A 19,444-nucleotide genomic window follows, 5' to 3' on the forward strand; every position below is an offset into this window, starting at 1 on the left:
TCATGAAAAACAATCTGTACACAATCACATCTACACAGTTTAATAATCGCAAATTAGAACTCAATACAGCATCAAAAATTTCAAAGAAACGAAAGGAACCTTCAAGTTCAATGAACGAAACGTACTTATGGCACCTTAGACTTGGTCATGCCAATGAAAGGAGGATCCATTCTCTTGTTCAACAAGATCTTATTAAAGATTTAGAGGAGGAACCTTTTCATAAATGTGAGTCATGCTTAGAAGGCAAGATGACCAAGAGTCCTTTTCAGGCTAAGGGCAATAGGGTCAAGGAAGTACTTGAGCTCGTTCATTCCGATGTATGTGGACCAATGTCTACTGAGGCAAGAGGTGGTTTTCGATACTTCATCACATTTATTGATGACTTCTCGAAAATTGGATACGTCTATTTGATGCGCCACAAGTCAGAGTCTTTTGATAACTTCAAGGACTTTAAGACTCTTGTGGAGAACCATCATGGTAAGAGTATCAAAAGCCTACGATCTGATCGTGGAGGCGAGTACCTCAGTGTTGAGTTTTTGGACTACTTGTCGGAGTCGGGAATTGAATCCCAACTGACTGCGCCGGGCACGCCCCAGCAGAACGGCGTGGCTGAAAGAAGGAACAAGACCTTATTGAACATGGTCCGATCGATGATGAGTTATGCATGGCTACCTACTTTGTTTTGGGGACATGCCTTGCTTTCAACAAGCCATATTTTAGACAATTTATCGTCAAAAGCCATATCTACTACTCCTTATGAGTTGTGGACTGGGCGCAAGCCCAATCTAGCACATCTCAAGATTTGGGGTTGCCCGGCTCATGTATTGGAAAAGGATCCAACTAAGGTAGGATCAAGGACGGAGGTATGTTTGTTTATAGGGTACCCCAGAGGAACGAAAGCTTATGAGTTCTTTAGTCTCCGAGATAAGAAAGTTATTGTGAGCACTCACGCCACATTCTTAGAGGAAGACTATGTAATGAATCATAAACCAAGCAGTGAAGTGGCTCTTGATGAGCTAACTTCTGTCACAAATTCCATTAACCAAGAACGAGTACCAAGTGTACAAACAATTCTAGAAACTTCAACTTCTATTCCAAGAATTGTAGTGCCGCGCCACAGTGGGAGGGTCTCACATGAGCCCGAAAGATACATTGGTTTGGGGGAATCTATGGATAACTCCTCAGACATCAATGTATTAGATCCCTGGAACTTTGCGGAAGCGCAGGCAGATGTCGATCATTGCGAATGGGTGAAAGCAATGGATTCGGAACTACAATCTATGATAGACAAAGACGTCTACGATTTTTCCGTCCTACCCGAAGGCTGTACTGCCATTGGGGGCAAGTCGATATATAAACGTAAACGTGGACCCGATGGACGAGTTAAAGTCTTCAAGGCAAGACTAGTGGCTAAGGGGTATACCCAAAAGGAAGGTGTCGATTACGATGAGACTTTCTCCCCAGTGGCCATGCTCAAATCGATCCGGATACTATTGTCTATAGCAGCTTATATGGATTGGGATGTATGGCAGATGGACGTTAAGACTGCGATTCTAAACGGCGGTCTTGAGGAGACCATCTACATGGAACAACCCAAAGGTTATGCCATAAAGGGCAAGGAACACATGGTTTGGAAGCTTAAGAAGGCCATTTATGGACTTAAGCAAGCATCTAGATCATGGAACCAGTGTTTCAATCAAACTGTTCGCAAGTTTGGATTCGAAAAATGCCAAGTGAAAGCTGTGTGTACAAGAAGGTTGAAAAGGGGAATGTAGTGTTCTTAGTTTTATATGTAGATGACATTCTTCTAATTGGAAACAATAAAAATATGTTGTCATCAGTACGAACATGGTTGTCAAACCAGTTCGAGATGAAGGATATGGGAGACGCGGGACACATCCTCGGGATCAAGGTTCTTAGGAATCGAGAAAAGAAGATGTTGTGCTTATCTCAAGAACCTTACATCGAAACAGTACTTAGTCGCTTTAGCATGCAGGACGCCAAGAAAGGTTTCTTACCTTTTAGACATGGCATCCATCTATCTCAAGAGATGTGCCCCAAAACGCCGTCTGAGATACAAGTAATGAGAAGGATTCCATATGCTTCGGCAGTTGGAAGTCTCATGTATGCTATGCTTTGTACGAGCCTGATATTTGCTTTGCTGTTGGCATGGTGGCAAGATATCAGTCGAATCTGGGCCAAGGACATTGGACTGCCGTAAAGAACATACTCAAGTACATTAAACGGACTAAGGACTATGCTCTAGTTTACAATGCAGTTGAGCTTTGTCCTTCGGGATATTATGACTCAGACTTTCAAGCTGATCAGGACTCGAGAAAATCTACTTCAGGATATGTGTTCACCTTAGGAGGTGGAGCCGTAATTTGGAAGAGTGTGAAGCAGAAATGCATCGCGGACTCGACCATGGAAGCCGAGTATGTGGCCGCTTCGGAGGCTACAAAAGAGGCAGTATGGTTCAAGAACTTCCTTATGGATTTAGGTGTGGTTGCTAATCTGCCCAAGAGCATCACTGTTTATTGTGACAATTCTGGTGCTGTGGCAAATTCGAAGGAACCAAGAGCTCATAAAGCGAGCAAACACATAGAGCGGAAGTATCATATCATAAGGGATATAGTGCAGAGAGGAGACATACAAGTGGTCAAGATTGCGTCAGAGAACAACCTGGCAGATCCTTTTACAAAGCCATTGGCGGTAAAATCGTTCGAGGGCCACGTTGAAGGGATGGGAGTTCGACTCATTCAAGACCTCAACTCGCTTTCAGTATAAGTGGGAGAAATTTGACGTATGCACATTGTTTTGTATACTCGAGAGCTGTTTTGAGTATAAGTGGGAGATTGTTAGGGTTTGTATACTGGAAATCACCTTTCGAGTGATTGAATACTGTAAAAGTCTAATAATTATTTTTCAATGAATGCAACAGATTATTTTTGTCATAATGTTGTTATGTTTTACATTTAATGGATGTTTATTGCATATTTAAATGTATAAGCGAACATAACATAAGTCTAAGTCTTTGTTCTAGTAGACCGGTTGTGCGCTGCGCTCAATTTAAGGTACGCGGTCAGTTCTGAACAAAGAAAAATAAGAATTTCACAACCCAGATAGACCTAGACTACCTATCGTGAAAGGTTGCAATGTCAGTCTGATTATTTCTAAGCCTTATTGAAATATGATAACGTTGGTGTGGTATAGCACTTAATGGATCTAACAGCAAGACGAGTCTTTATGCTATCTACTGAAAGACGAGGTCTTGATAATTAATTTCTTAATCAATGTACGTTAGCATTGAGCATACGATATTGTGTATCTAATACTTTGACTTACCAAAGGTGTGGGTTTTTCGTCACCCAACGATCCAGGTATATTGGGTGGTGATCATTATCTAGCGGTGCTAGGATTGCTATTATGTTGAATCGTGCGCGAGGAGAGTCTCGTTTGATAACATCCACAAAAGGAGCTCGAAACAAGGTTTTATTATTCAGAACCTAACTAGTTGGAGTTTAATTACTCTATGAATAATAAATAAGAGTTTCTTGCTAAGTTCACTCTTGGAGAATAAAATATGTTAATTAATTAAGTCCATAGCAGACATTAATTAATTAATGGATGTTTCTATCTTAAGCGCGGAAAATGAATTAAACAAATAATAGGAAACCCGGAATACTTGTAATTTCAGATTTGGAAAGGCAGTGCAATATTACTTCTGTAGTGGCTGCTTGTAATATTCCAATATAAGCTTATATTAATTTGTGGGTTCGATTTAATTAGTAAAAAACTAATTGGGCGAGGTCATGTCCAAATTCTTCCTTAGATCCCTGTCTGGGCCCAATATGTGACTTAATATAAATAGGAGAATAAAGGAGACAGAAAATATAATTATTATTGCTAGAATTTTCGTCCCCCTCTAGAAAGAGAGAGAATTCAAAAATTGTTCCCTCCGTGAGCTGAGTTCTGTCTTCATTATTCGAGTCCTAGTATTCTCGTGAGATTTTCCCACACAAATATCATTATACAGTCCGGGACACCAGTCAGAAGATCAGAGGTCGAGTAATGAAGATCTTCACGTGGAGACGGAGCAAGCCATCATCGATTCTTGATTGAATCAACGAGGTAAATTGGCTAATTCCGTAGTGAGCATATTTTAGGGATTTTATATGCTAAAGCATGTTTTAATTCAAGTTTAGAGCATGATACATGTGATAATTACATGAATAGAATTTGTCTAAATAATCTGCTAAATAGATCAAATTTATGTGATCGGAATTCATGCACGCTTCCGCTGCCAACCCCTTCAGTAGAATCTCAACCCAAGCGTGGTAGCTAACCAAACCCTTCCAGAATATCACCACACTTACCCAAACGCATCATCTCTGAAGGATTCGACCCTTACCTCCACTATACTAATCAGTAGAAGTGGGTTGAGGAATTTCTTTGATAGTCAGGTTCAGACTTAGCTAGGGTTTCTATCCTGATCAGTAGGATACACCCTTGCTTCACACGACACCTGCACACCTGCATGCTTCATCAATGGTCCATACTGTTCTGGCTGGTTCTTGGGGAAATTATTCTGTAGGTTCCCTTGGAAGTATTGGTTTCCTCTTTGGTACTATGAGACATAACTCACCATATGATTATTTGACTGTCTTCCCTGGCTGCTTGACTGAGGGCCTTGGTGTTGGTACCCCCAATTTCCTTCCAGTTGTTGGCTTGACCAATTGGGCTGTCTTCCATTTGAGGTCCATTTGACCAACCTGCCTGACTTCCCTGCATTCTGTTTCCTCCAGTGTTTGGTCTATCCTGGATCCGAGTAGGCCAGTTGGGCTGCCCTTCAGAAGGTTGCATCTGCTGTGTTGAGGGTTGAGGTAGTTGGCTTTGACTCGAATCACTCCACCTGAAATTCGGGTGGTCTCTCCATGGAGCGTCTCTCTGTTTACCCTAGATCCCGTTCCCATTCGCATTCCAGTGGTCGACGACATTCACTTGGGCTTGCGGCTCCACCTAAGGGGGAAACTCGCAGTAGTAATAGTGATGCTCTTCTGGTGGTGGCGACGGCAGCACATACTGTTGTTCCTTCGGTGCAGACTGTGAAGGTGCTTTGGATTTTTCTACTGCCTCAAGCAGTTTCTTCTCCATCTGCTCAAATCGAGCCTCCAACTTTTTGTCACTACGCGCCTCGGCTGCGTGTACTACACCCCTTCTATACTGCCCTCGGGACGTATCATACGAGCGCTTAGCCTCGATAAGCCTCTCCAGGATGTTCTTGGCTTGACTGAATGGGGTTTTTGAGAAATCCCCCTGAACTGCGAGGTTGAGGTCGTTCTTGCAGTCGACTGTCAGTCCACCATAGAAGATCGAGTAGATTTCCCGCTTCCCCAGCTTGTGGTTGGGGCATGCTTGAAGCAGCCCTTGGAATCTATCCCAGTATTGACCGAGGGGCTCATCGTACTCTTGTCTGCCTTCTGTAATCTCCCGCTTGAGGGCACTAGGTTTTGACGTTAGAAAGAAGCGATCTAGGAACATCATTCGGAACTCGGCTCATGTTTTGATGGACCATTCTGGTAGTCTCGACAGCCATACTCCAGCTTTTCCCTTCAAAACGAAGGGAATGGCCTTCAGCCTGTAATCTTCAGACGTAGATCCAGCCGGTACAGGCTGGATATCACAGTATCGGACATTCCTTTGAGAGGCCGTAAAAATGAGATAAAACAGCCAGTACTCCCGACTTGATCACGATGGTCCGCATCCCAGGAGTAACGGCAATGGCATGTGTGGGCTCCTTCTCTTCATGAGCGTGCAGAGAGCCAATTCCTGAGTCGTCAGCGACGAGGGTCATCTCTGCTTCTGCTTGTTCAAGTAGTGGTGGTTTTGGTTGCGCGTTCTGCTCTCCTTCTTCTTCACGGGTCAGTTGATCAGCGGCTGCTACTGCTGCTAGTGCTGCTCTGTAGCGAGTGGTAACGACGCCGGCTTCCTAGACTCTCCAATGCGCGTTAGTTCCTATGTATAAAAAGGGATGATTCTAGTGTCCACCGCGTTGGTACCTTCACATCAACAGAAAAAAAAAACAAATTAGAAAAGAAAGAAACATAATTATATACACCTATGCGCTACACACAAACATAAAATAACACCATGCTTTCCCGGCAACGGCGCCATTTTGGTGGGTTGCGAAATGAGAGGTGCGAATGGATCAAGTTATATGGAAGATAATCGAACCGGTTGGATCAGTTAGCAAGTGTCGTTTCCACTTGATCAATGCAATCTCGCTCTCACTCGATTCCTACTAAAGTAATTTATATCTCTCAATTTTGCACTACTTTAACAGTAAAGCGGCAAGTTCGGGGTTTATCCCACAGAGAAACTGGTGTACCAAGTGTGTGAGTAGTGAACAGGGGGGTTGGCTGCTGCCACGCTTTAACTTTGGGAGTTTTTAATTACTGATTTTAACGTAGACAGAAAAGTAACTAACTACTTGCTCAAGGTAATTTTAACTACTGGGTCAAGTGCATTTCAGATAGGAATGAAAATTTAACTACGTAAACAGTAAACACCATGATGAAAACGAAACAGCTTCGATTAAAACTAAACTCAGAACAGTACAGCGTGAAATTTAAACTAAGCTATCACTTCAGAAAATACGAAAGGAAGTAAAACCGAGGAGATCCTCGGCGGGAAACATAAGAATACGCCGACAAATATCAAGTATTCTGCAGCGCTCCTTTGATCGCCCTTTCTAACTAAGCATTACTTTATCTAAGCTAAGCTATCTAGAGAACTGAACTAAACTAGAGAACTAAGCTAACGATCTCTAGCTGGATAACGATCTTGGCAGGGAATATTTGCTCATTCTGAGAGTGGGCGACTCATTGATTGCTACGTGCTTTCCTTCTAGAACGACGACGTTTTTCTGTAACAGATTCGTGACTCAGCTCCATCCTTGCGTCTCATATATCAGCACGTGTCCCCTTCTAGAACGTTGTCCTTGATAATAGAATGTTGCGCACCATCCAGCTCATAGCCTCGCATGTCCTTCTTCTGGAAGCCTGTGGTCCCCTCCTTGCCTGCTTGGTTACTCCCCTTGATTAACTCTCCCAATTTCTTGTCTCTTTTCGCCTATTGTACTTGCTTGATTAGTTTGGCCTTGTTGCCTTGGTCAAGTAGCGTAACCGATGCATGAAATGAGCCTTATCAAGTCTCGTTTGATAATGTCCTCAAGAGGGGCTTGAACAAGGTTTTATTATTCGGAAATTGGCCAGTTGGAATTTAATTATTCCATGAATGATAAATAAGTGTTTCTTGCTAAGTCTACTCTTGGAATTAAAAGATGTTAATTAATTAAGTCTATAGCAGACACTAATTAATTAATGGACATTTCTATCTTAAGCGCGAGAAAGAAACGACAAACAAAATGGAAGCCCGGATTACTTATAATTTCGGATTTGGATGGGCAGTGCAATATTACTTCTGTAGTGGCAGCTCGTAATATTCCAATATAAGTTTTTATTAAATTGTGGGTTCAATTTAATTAGTAAAAAGAAAATTGGGGGATGTCATATCCAAAACCTTCCATAGATCCTTGACTGGGCCCAATATGTAACTATTATAAATAGGAGAATAAAGGAGACATAATTATTATTAATTTCTCCACATAATTTCGTTCCTCTCCTCTCTACAATAGGAGACGAAAATTTCAGCTCCTCCTCCGTGAGGAATTTTTCTATCTTCTTTATTCGAGACCTAGTATTTTGATAAGTTCAGCCCACCCTGATATCGAGATACAGTTCGGGAACCAGTCAGAAGATCTGTGTTCTAGTATTGAAGATCATCATGGAGAAGGCGCGAGCAATCGTCGATTCTTTGGATAATCAAATCGGTAACTCTAAACCGTAGAATTCATGTTCTAGGATTTACTTTTAAGCATGAATTATTTGTGTTCTAGCATGCAATTATATGTTTAACATGTGAATTGATTAATCGCATAATCAATTAAATAGATCCTTATCTGATTTATTTTGTTTTGTACAAAGTCTTTCGCTGTGTAAGGCGCGCCAAACTCCAGCAATTGGTATCAGAGCAAATTATGTGGATTAATTTCATGTTATGTGAGTTGCTTGAATGCATAAGTCGTGAATCATCAACGACGAGAGCACGATCGGTAAGGACGTGCAGCAGTCGCTTGCGCTGGAGATGCACGTCGCGGAATGGGCTAGTCTCGACGTCGATAGGAAGATGCACGATCTGCCCAATTTGAACAAATTTAGGGAATCGGTAATCACTATTACGTGTATGCAGTGATACAAATCATCGCTAAAGAAGAAAAAGAAATTGTCCAAATCCTCCGCCAAGGATTTCGAAAAGAAGAGCCCCGGCGGGAGGAAGAAGAGGAGGAGAATGTAATACCCGAAAATTTGTGGAATTTTATTCTTTTAATTAAGGATGAAATTTTTATGTTTTTGTGTTTAAAATATGGTGTGGAAAATATTATTTGTGTTTATTTGATTGTTGTGGATGTGGTATTTTCTACCTAGGCAAATTAAAATGGAATTAAGTAATTAAGCTATGAATAAAAACTCCTAATTAACAAATTAAATCCCTCCCTCCCCAATTCTCTCTTCTTTTTCGAAAAAAAAAAAACCTCCCCCATCACCCCATGATTCTCTCAACCGCCCCCACTCCCTCATAACCGATTTTCCTCCCCCTCTTTTCCATTCGTTCTCTCTTCTCGGTCTCTCTCTCTCTCTCTCTCTCTCTCTCTCTCTCTCGCTCTCATCTCTCTCGAAGTGTGCTCTCACGGTAAGCTCTCGCCCCTCTCTCTCTCGGTTTACCTTTCCCCATTCATCCCCTTCTCATCATCATCTTGGCTTCTCCAAGGTGTTACGCTCGTACGTTGTAAATCGGTGTAGGGAAAGCTTCGAATTTACGTTTGAACTATCCAGGAAAGGTAACCAAACCCTAACCCTTGTTTAATTCGAAAACTCATGCATATAGGACGTTTTGGATGGTTTAGATGCTGAATAGGGTTTGTGGCTATGTGATATGGTTGAGCATGTTTTTGGTAGTAACTGGCAGTGGGTTCCGACCCCTTTTTATCTAAGCAAACGATCTCCGTTGGGTACGAATTTTGAACTGTATAAAGGTTAATGTGGCTTCTGTGTGGTGTGTAATTTTCAGCCTCTTTGGATGTCGTATGATTTTTTTATGATTTTTGCAAGTAGACTGCGGAGTTTCGCGAGTTGTATGTTTTTGGGAGATGTTTTCATGTGCTTTGGGTGTGTTTCTGAGTGTTGTGTTTTGTGAAGTATGTGGGTGTGTTTGGCCAAGAGAGGGCTCGGGAAAATCAGTGTTTGGTTCGAGGGTTTCGTGTGTGTTGGCCGAGAGTTGTAGGGTTCGGCCTAGGGCAGTGTTGTGGAGAGTTTTGAAGGGATGATCCCAGGTGTCTGGGTGTGTTTTGGGACGGAGAATGTGTGGTGTGAGTGTTGTATAGGGTTTGAGAATCGGAAGTTGGAGGAAAGTGAGTGTGCACGGGACGAGCCAGGCGGCCGAGGTGCCGAGCAGGCGGCCGAGGTGCCGAGCAGGCGGCCGAGATGCCGAGCCAGCGGCCGAGGGGCCGAGCAGGTGGCCGAGGTGCCGAGCCAGCGGCCGAGGGGCCGAGCAGGCGGCCGAGGGGCCGAGCCAGCGGCCGAGGTGCCGAGCAGGCGGCCGAGGTGCCGAGCCAGCGGCCGAGGTGCCGAACAGGTGGCCGAGGTGCCGAGCCAGCGGCCGAGACACCGAGCCATGTCGAGACGCCGATCCTTTTTCCGAGTTTTTCCGAACCTTTTTCGAGCCAAGTGAGCCGTTTGCACAGTAAGGGTATGCCAGGACTTGGAGTGCTGTGTTCGTGTGTCGTGTGCGCGTTTTGGGTACGTCGTTTGCGTGCGGGGTGTGTTTCGAACGTGTGACTTTGTGTGTTTGTCTTGTAACATGTTGTTAAGTGTATGTACGTGTAACGTGCTAGATGTTGAAGTCGTCCACGTAGGAATCATGCATTGTCGTTTAAAGTCTCGTCTCTTCTGACTCTAATCATGATACAATTTATCTTTCAAAAGGGTGATCGTTTACGAGGAAAGTGTGGTTGAAGAAGGGAATTATTTTAAAAGCTAAGCAATCGAGGTGGGCTTTTCTACCCTACTTTTACGTGGGTTGTTTTTAATACAGACTCTGTTCCGGAATTGTTTATGGAGGTGAACTGTTTGTCTTGCCAAATGTTTTGATTTGAAACCTATCTGAAGTGGTTTACCACATATGTTTAATCGAATTCGGGTCTGTTGGGCTGCGAACCCTCAGGCTAGTGTACACGAGACTGGGTGCCATCTGAGAGCAAGTTGGCCGGTCTAGATGACCTGGGGTGTGGCCATGCCCCTTGTCACCGTTTGGATCAGATAGTGTATGATTGAGGGAATAAGGGTGGCAATATCGGAAAATGACTGCGCAGTCGAATTTATGAAATATATTTTGGTGTACTTGGGTTATTTTCATTACACTCAAAACCCCAATGTTACACTGTTATGGCTTGACAAACTATGATTTTGGCGTGTGTCCACTGAGTGCAATAAGTACTCAGCCCTGCATGTTGTTTTTCTTAATGTGCAGGTTGAGCGGCGATGGGGAGGACGGATGTTGAGCAGTTAAAGTCAAAATGCGTTTCACTTTGTTTTGGATAATGTCGTGTCGTCATACCCGGCATTATCTGTCTCTTGATCTTTTTCCGCTGCTTGTAATCCGAAACAATGTTTTCATTTAAACTCTGGTTACTTAAACTTTTGAAATGTCGCTACAGTACCTTGTTTTAAAATGAATTTCCTTTTATTAAATGTCTTTGGGTCAAATATTCTTGTTTTTCCCCTTTCTTCCCCGCTTCTTTACTCCTCCCCTAGTCGCGGTCCACCGTACTTCCTATCCTTAGGAAATGCGGGCGTGACAGAGTGGTATCAGAGCCTAGGTTTTCTCTTTCTGCTCTGGACCCAAAAAAATTCTTTTTCTGACTGGAGTAAGTTTTCAAAAGTGTCATTGGCTCAACATCCGACTCATCGCACTCAACCTGAAATGAGGTAATGAAAATTTCGAAATTTTGGAAAGTATATGGAAGTGGAGGAAATTGTGATTTTGGTGTTGAAAATGATTTTTATGTAAAGTTTAAGTAAATGTTGAGACATGTGGAAGGGTACAAAGTGATGTGGAAAAGTTGGAAATTATTTGAGTTATGAACTGTTATGGTGTTATGAACTGTTGATGTATGATGAACTTATATGAAAGCATGTGGCTGATGTGTGATGATATGATGACGTGAATGTTGATGTGAGCTTTTATGTGAGTATGTGTTGGCCTTTTGAATGTTTGAACTTAGACGTGATAGAATTTCACTAGTGCTTCTTGGACCTATGATAGATAAGAGCTTTTGGCCTTTGAACACCAGCGGGTTTGGGTTAGAACAGCGATACGTGCATACACACTCTCTCTCTATCTCTCTCTCTTCTTCGGTTATGCACTCTGTTTTTATACGCGAGGCGGTTGTTTCTGTTTTTCTATAGATGGCGCGTATGTTCCGAACCGCGACGGAGTGATCGCGATAGACTTAGGGCACAGAGGGTGCTCAGGGATTATAGGGTGTACCGGAAGAAGGATCACGTACCGTTGATCGAGTTCGTGGCACACTTCGACACCCTCTGGAGGGCAGCTCAGGAGTTCGGAGTGACAGAGCATGACGGCATTGAGAAGCTAATAGATTTGCTTCCCGATAGCTGGAAGGAGTGGGCCGAAAGAACGGCGAGGAGGTACACGTGGCATGAGCCCGCTACCGATGACATGGTGGGTGACATGGCTGGCTTTCGGAAAGCCGTGTATTGTGCACTGGTGGACTCTCGAGAGGAGCAGCCCCCACAGGAGGTGGAAGAGAGGGTCGTGTATCAGGACAAGTATGTGAGCATGTACGAGGGTGAACAAGGGTATGAAGATGATTATGAGGAGGCTCTGCCAGGGAACTCCGAGGAGGACGACGACGAAGACCCGGAGGAAGGGCCTATGGATGAGGATGATAGAGTCGTAGTCGAGAATTAGAATAGTTCGTTGTCTTTTCAGTTTTTGTTTTCAGTACGATCTACTCTTGGGAACAACGTTTGACCTCCTTTCTTTTAATGAGAATTTGGATTTTGATATATATATCCTATGTGTTGCATCTTATACCACATGAAGATTTTATAAGAAAATTTTGAGAAAGTGGTAATTTTGGATGAGAATTGTAGTAACACTTTTTGGATATTGAATCAGAATGCCGCCAAGACGTGCACGCCAACCACGACAAGGACCCAACGTGGAGGCACCACCACCGCCACCACCACCTCCACCCCCGCCTCAACAAGAAAGATTCATAGTTACGTTCTCAAGGCAGAATCCCCCAAAATTTGATGGACAAGGAGACCCATCCAAAGCGGAAGAGTGGATACGCGGCCTCGAGCGTATCTTCAGGGTCATGGAGTGCACAGATAGGGAGCGCATTGCTGGCGCTACCTTTCAACTGTCAGGTGCTGCCGATTACTGGTGGGAGACTCGGCAAAGAACTATGAATCCTGCCCGCCTGGAGGCGCTAACATGGGAGGAGTTTAAGGTGGAGATTGACAACAAGTATGTCCCAAAGACGTACAGACGGGCCAAGGTGGTAGAGTTCCACACGCTAAGCCAAGGCCGAATGACTGTGACCGAGTATGACCGAGCCCTCGCGCAGATGGCACGATATGCGCCCGAGTTGATGGACACCGATGAGAAATGGGCGGTGAAGTTCCGGGCCGGGCTCAGAGATGAGATAAAGGCCGCGTTGGCCTGTCGAGGAGAACTCTCCTACTCGGAGATCTTGACTTGTGCACTGGACGTGGAAGATGCACTCCCTAAACCAAGAGTTGTGGCGACAACAAACGCGACACCTCTACAAGCCCAGTCAGGTCACCAAGAGAAGAGGAGGTGGGATGGCGATCAAACTCAGTATGGTGGCAAGAGGCCACAACACATGAGGAACGCACCCTTCAATGGCGGGAGACAGAATACCTTTCAACCGAGGGCAAACTTTCCGCCGAGGAACCCTCAATGTGGGAGATGCTTCAAGTATCACACCGGGGAGTGTCGAGACCCTAGGTGCTTCAACTGTGGTGGGAGTGGCCACTACATCCGAAATTGCCCAAACAAGCACATGGGAACGGGAACGAGACAGAACCAGCTAGGCTTCCGTCCACAACCCCAGGCTTTACCTGCACCTCCACCACAGCAACGCCGCCAAGGATTACCATCGCAAGCAAGGGCCTACGCCTTGAAGGGGAAACAGCCGGCAAACGGGAAAGAAACCTTTGAGCAAGGAAACTTGGCAGGTATGGGCACACTTCTCAATATGCCTATAGTTGTCTTGTTTGATACGGGTGCGTCGCATTCCTTTATATCAACGTCTTGTGTGGATACTTTGGGACTACCTACTGTTAAGACCGAACCCACTATGAGTGTGACCTCACCGGTAGGCGGGACTATAGATATATCCCGATCTTGTGCATGTGTGAACTTTGGAATAGGTGAACTCAGTTTAGTGGCTCATAATTTGCAAATAATGACGATGGGTAGCGTAGACATAATCTTGGGTATGGATTGGTTAGCGGAGAACCACGTTACCCTTCATTGTAGAGAAAGGGAAATCTCGTTTGAAACCCCCGGAAAAGAGCCGATGAAGTTTCACGGAGTCCCAATGAGCCGACGCAAGTCCATTATCTCTGCGCTGCAAGCCACTACAATGATGAGGAAGGGATGTCCAGCGTACCTTGTTTATTTGAATGGGGAGGAGAAGAAAGACAGGAAGATAGAAGATGTGGCGATAGTGAGTGAATATCCCGATGTCTTCCCCGATGCATTGCCGGGACCCCCACCCGACAGGCAGGTAGAATTCACGATCGATCTGGAGCCCGGATCGGCACCGATATCCAAGGCACCTTATAGAATGGCGCCAAAAGAGTTGGAGGAGCTTAAGGTGCAACTGCAAGAGCTACTGGAATTGGGATTTATTAGACCTAGCGTGTCGCCATGGGGAGCACCAGTGTTGTTTGTAAAGAAGAAGGATGGAACGATGAGAATGTGCATCGACTATCGAGAGCTAAACAAACTGACGCTGAAGAACAAGTATCCACTACCAAGGATAGACGACTTGTTTGACCAACTTCGAGGGGCAGGTGTCTTCTCTAAGATGGATTTGAGGTCTGGGTACCATCAGCTGAGGGTTCGGCGAGAAGATGTACCCAAGACAGCTTTTCGAACAAGATATGGTCATTATGAGTTCGTCGTGATGCCTTTTGGACTGACGAACGCCCCGGCAGTGTTCATGGACCTTATGAACCGCGTGTTCCATCCATTTCTGGATCGGTTTGTCCTGGTTTTCATCGATGACGTGCTTGTTTACTCAAAGAACGAGGAGGAGCACAAAGAGCACTTGAGAACCGTCCTAGCAACTCTAAGGGACGAAAAACTATATGCCAAGTTCAGTAAATGCGAGTTTTGGCTCAAGGAAGTAAATTTTCTTGGACATGTAGTAACTTCAGATGGAATTCGTGTAGACCCGGCCAAGGTGGAAGCAGTGCAGGAATGGAAGCCACCTTCTACACAAAATGAAATCCGAAGCTTTTTAGGACTGGCGGGCTATTATCAAAGATTCATTGAAGGATTCTCGAAGATAGCCAGGCCAATGACACAACAACTGAAAAAGGGAGTCAAGATGATTTGGACACCAGAATGTGAGGCGAGCTTTCAGTTGTTGAAGGAGAAATTGACCACCGCACCAATTCTAGCTGTGCCGGAGTCAGGGACTGACTATGCGGTGTATACGGATGCGTCGAAGGTGGGACTTGGATGTGTGCTTATGCAGAAGGGGAAAGTGATTGCATATGCATCGAGACAACTGAAGCCCCATGAGCTGAATTATCCGACACATGACTTGGAACTGGCAGCTGTGGTGCATGCTTTGAAGATCTGGAGACACCATCTCTATGGAGTCCGTTGTGAGATATACACGGACCATAAGAGTCTAAAGTACTTCTTTGAGCAAAAGGAGCTGAATATGCGCCAACGTAGGTGGCTCGAGTTGGTGAAGGACTACGATTGTGGTATAAATTACCATCCGGGAAAAGCAAACGTAGTGGCCGATGCTCTTAGTAGGAAGTCTCAATCTCAGCTGGCCACCTTTCTTACTATCGAGGAGAGTATAATCCAAGAGTTCAGTAGGATGCGCTTGGAAGTGGTGAGAATGCCCGAGACTGTGGAAGGGATAGTAGCCACGTTGGTGATGGAACCCGACTTAAGAGCCAGAATTGTGGAAGCTCAACGGCGAGATACGCTACTAGAAAGGATTCGCTCAGAAGTGAGGACGGGTGAACCCGGAAGTTTCCGTGAGGCAGCGGATAACGGTCTCACCTACAAGGGAAGGTTGTGTGTGCCCAAGGATGAAGGCTTGAGGATGGAAATCATGAGAGAAGCACATGAAACCCCATACGCTGCTCATCCAGGGAGCACCAAAATGTATCAAGACTTGAAAAGACAGTTTTGGTGGAACGGTATGAAAAAGCATGTTGCAGCTTTTGTGGAGAGATGCCTAGCGTGTCAACAAGTAAAGGCGCTACACCAACGGCCCTATGGGAAATTGCAACCCCTCGAGATTCCGGAATGGAAGTGGGAACATATTGCAATGGACTTTGTGATAGGACTGCCAAAATCCCAGCGAGGGAACACGGTGATTTGGGTGATTATAGATCGTCTCACCAAATCTGCCCACTTTGTACCGGTTCGCGCTACTTATGGATCCGACCAGTTGGCTAAGGTATATGTACGGGAGATTATACGCTTGCATGGAGTTCCAGCGACAATCACATCTGATCGTGATGCTAAATTCACTTCTAGATTTTGGACAAGCCTGCAGCGCGAGTTGGGGACTAAGTTGAGTTTCAGTACAGCTTTCCACCCACAAACCGACGGGCAGTCGGAGAGAACAATACAAGCCTTAGAGGATATGCTACGAGCTGTGGTGCTTGATCGAGGCTGGGGTTGGGAAGAAGTGTTGCCATTGGTTGAGTTCGCGTACAATAATAGTTACCAGGCGACTATCAAGATGGCCCCATATGAGGCCTTGTATGGAAAGAAGTGTAGATCGCCACTTTATTGGGATGAAGTGGGTGAGAGAAGAATTCTCGGACCAGACTCTGTAGAAGAGATGATAGAGATTGTCCGACAAATCCGTGGGAGGATCAAGGAGGCACAAGATCGACAGAAATCTTATGCGGATGTTCGAAGGACCGAGTTACAGTTCGAGGTCGGGGAAAAGGTCTTTCTGAAAGTTTCCCCTTCTAAGGGAATAACTCGTTTTGGAGTGAAGGGAAAGCTGAGACCCCGATTTATTGGTCCATATGAGATTTTGGATAGAGTCGGCGTGGTAGCATACAGGTTGGCTCTACCACCAAGCTTTGGAAATGTGCACAACGTCTTCCATGTGTCACAATTGAGGAAGTACGTGTTTGACCCCACACACATAGTTCACCAAGAAGAGATGATGGTCCTAAATCCCGATCTAAGCTATGAGGAGAAGCCCGAGGCCATTTTGGATCGAAGAGTGCAAGAATTGAGGAATAAGTCAATTGCTTCGGTGAAAGTACGGTGGAGGAATCATGGAACCGAAGAGGCAACATGGGAATCAGAAGATAAGATGAGAGAGAAGTTTCCAGAGCTGTTTGAGTAATCTAACAAATTTCGAGACGAAATTTTGTTAAGGTGGGAGGAATGTAATACCCGAAAATTTGTGGAATTTTATTCTTTTAATTAAGGATGAAATTTTTATGTTTTTGTGTTTAAAATATGGTGTGGAAAATATTATTTGTGTTTATTTGATTGTTGTGGATGTGGTATTTTCTACCTAGGCAAATTAAAATGGAATTAAGTAATTAAGCTATGAATAAAAACTCCTAATTAACAAATTAAATCCCTCCCTCCCCAATTCTCTCTTCTTTTTCGAAAAAAAAAAACCTCCCCCATCACCCCATGATTCTCTCAACCGCCCCCACTCCCTCATAACCGATTTCCCTCCCCCTCTTTTCCATTCGTTCTCTCTTCTCGGTCTCTCTCTCTCTCTCTCTCTCTCTCTCTCTCTCTCTCTCTCTCTCTCTCTCGCTCTCTAGCTCTCATCTCTCTCGAAGTGTGCTCTCACGGTAAGCTCTCGCCCCTCTCTCTCTCGGTTTACCTTTCCCCATTCATCCCCTTCTCATCATCATCTTGGCTTCTTCAAGGTGTTACGCTCGTACGTTGTAAATCGGTGTAGGGAAAGCTTCGAATTTACGTTTGAACTATCTAAGAAAGGTAACCAAACCCTAACCCTTGTTTAATTCGAAAACTCATGCATATAGGACGTTTTGGATGGTTTAGATGCTGAATAGGGTTTGTGGCTATGTGATATGGTTGAGCATGTTTTTGGTAGTAACTGGCAGTGGGTTCCGACCCCTTTTTATCTAAGCAAACGATCTCCGTTGGGTACGAATTTTGAACTGTATAAAGGTTAATGTGGCTTCTGTGTGGTGTGTAATTTTCAGCCTCTTTGGATGTCGTATGATTTTTTTATGATTTTTGCAAGTAGACTGCGCAGTTTCGCGAGTTGTATGTTTTTGGGAGATGTTTTCATGTGCTTTGGGTGTGTTTCTGAGTGTTGTGTTTTGTGAAGTATGTGGGTGTGTTTGGCCAAGAGAGGGCTCGGGAAAATCAGTGTTTGGTTCGAGGGTTTCGTGTGTGTTGGCCGAGAGTTGTAGGGTTCGGCCTAGGGCAGTGTTGTGGAGAGTTTTGAAGGGATGATCCCAGGTGTCTGGGTGTGTTTTGGGACGGAGAATGTGTGGTGTGAGTGTTGTATAGGGTTTGAGAATCGGAAGTTGGAGGAAAGTGAGTGTGCACGGGACAGCCAGGCGGCCGAGGTGCCGAGCAGGCGGCCGAGGTGCCGAGCAGGCGGCCGAGATGCCGAGCCAGCGGCCGAGGGGCCGAGCAGGCGGCCGAGGTGCCGAGCCAGCGGCCGAGGGGCCGAGCAGGCGGCCGAGGTGCCGAGCCAGCGGCCGAGGTGCCGAGCAGGCGGCCGAGGTGCCGAGCAGGCGGCCGAGGTGCCGAGCCAGCGGCCGAGGTGCCGAACAGGTGGCCGAGGTGCCGAGCCAGCGGCCGAGACACCGAGCCATGTCGAGACGCCGATCCTTTTTCCGAGTTTTTCCGAACCTTTTTCGAGCCAAGTGAGCCGTTTGCACAGTAAGGGTATGCCAGGACTTGGAGTGCTGTGTTCGTGTGTCGTGTGCGCGTTTTGGGTACGTCGTTTGCGTGCGGGGTGTGTTTCGAACGTGTGACTTTGTGTGTTGTTTTGTAACATGTTGTTAAGTGTATGTACGTGTAACGTGCTAGATGTTGAAGTCGTCCACGTAGGAATCATGCATTGTCGTTTAAAGTCTCGTCTCTTCTGACTCTAATCATGATACAATTTATCTTTCAAAAGGGTGATCGTTACGAGGAAAGTGTGGTTGAAGAAGGGAATTATTTTAAAAGCTAAGCAATCGAGGTGGGCTTTTCTACCCTACTTTTACGTGGGTTGTTTTTAATACGGACTCTGTTCCGGAATTGTTTATGGAGGTGAACTGTTTGTCTTGCCAAATGTTTTGATTTGAAACCTATCTGAAGTGGTTTACCACATATGTTTAATCGAATTCGGGTCTGTTGGGCTGCGAACCCTCAGGCTAGTGTACACGAGACTGGGTGCCATCTGAGAGCAAGTTGGCCGGTCTAGATGACCTGGGGTGTGGCCACGCCCCTTGTCACCGTTTGGATCAGATAGTGTATGATTGAGGGAATAAGGGTGGCAATATCGGAAAATGACTGCGCAGTCGAATTTATGAAATATATTTTGGTGTACTTGGGTTATTTTCATTACACTCAAAACCCCAATGTTACACTGTTATGGCATGACAAACTATGATTTTGGCGTGTGTCCACTGAGTGCAATAAGTACTCAGCCCTGCATGTTGTTTTCTTAATGTGCAGGTTGAGCGGCGATGGGGAGGACGGATGTTGAGCAGTTAAGTCAAAATGCGTTTCACTTTGTTTTGGATAATGTCGTGTCGTCATACCCGGCATATCTGTCTCTTGACTCTTTTTCCGCTGCTGTGTATCCGAAACAATGTTTTCATTTAAACTATGGTTACTTAAACTTTTGAAATGTCGCTACAGTACCTGTTTTTAAAATGAATTTCCTTTTATTAAATGTCTTTGGGTCAAATATTCTTGTTTTTCCCCTTTCTCCACGCTTCTTTACTCCTCCCCTAGTCGCGGTCCACCGACTTCCATCCTAGGAAATGCGGGCGTGACA

The 19,444-nt window shown here is 45.0% G+C and overlaps 1 long non-coding RNA gene across 1 annotated transcript; it reads left to right on the forward strand.

Annotated features, from left to right (window-relative positions):
- Nucleotides 1-10,112: 10,112 nt before the first annotated feature.
- LOC121755381 lies at nucleotides 10,113-10,833 on the forward strand. Its single transcript, XR_006040718.1, has 2 exons — nucleotides 10,113-10,167; nucleotides 10,648-10,833. It is a non-coding gene; the product is annotated as an uncharacterized LOC121755381 (long non-coding RNA).
- Nucleotides 10,834-19,444: the final 8,611 nt, after the last annotated feature.

This window comes from Salvia splendens, chromosome 11, assembly GCF_004379255.2.
Source record: "Salvia splendens isolate huo1 chromosome 11, SspV2, whole genome shotgun sequence".
NCBI classification, from domain to species: Eukaryota; Viridiplantae; Streptophyta; class Magnoliopsida; order Lamiales; family Lamiaceae; genus Salvia; species Salvia splendens.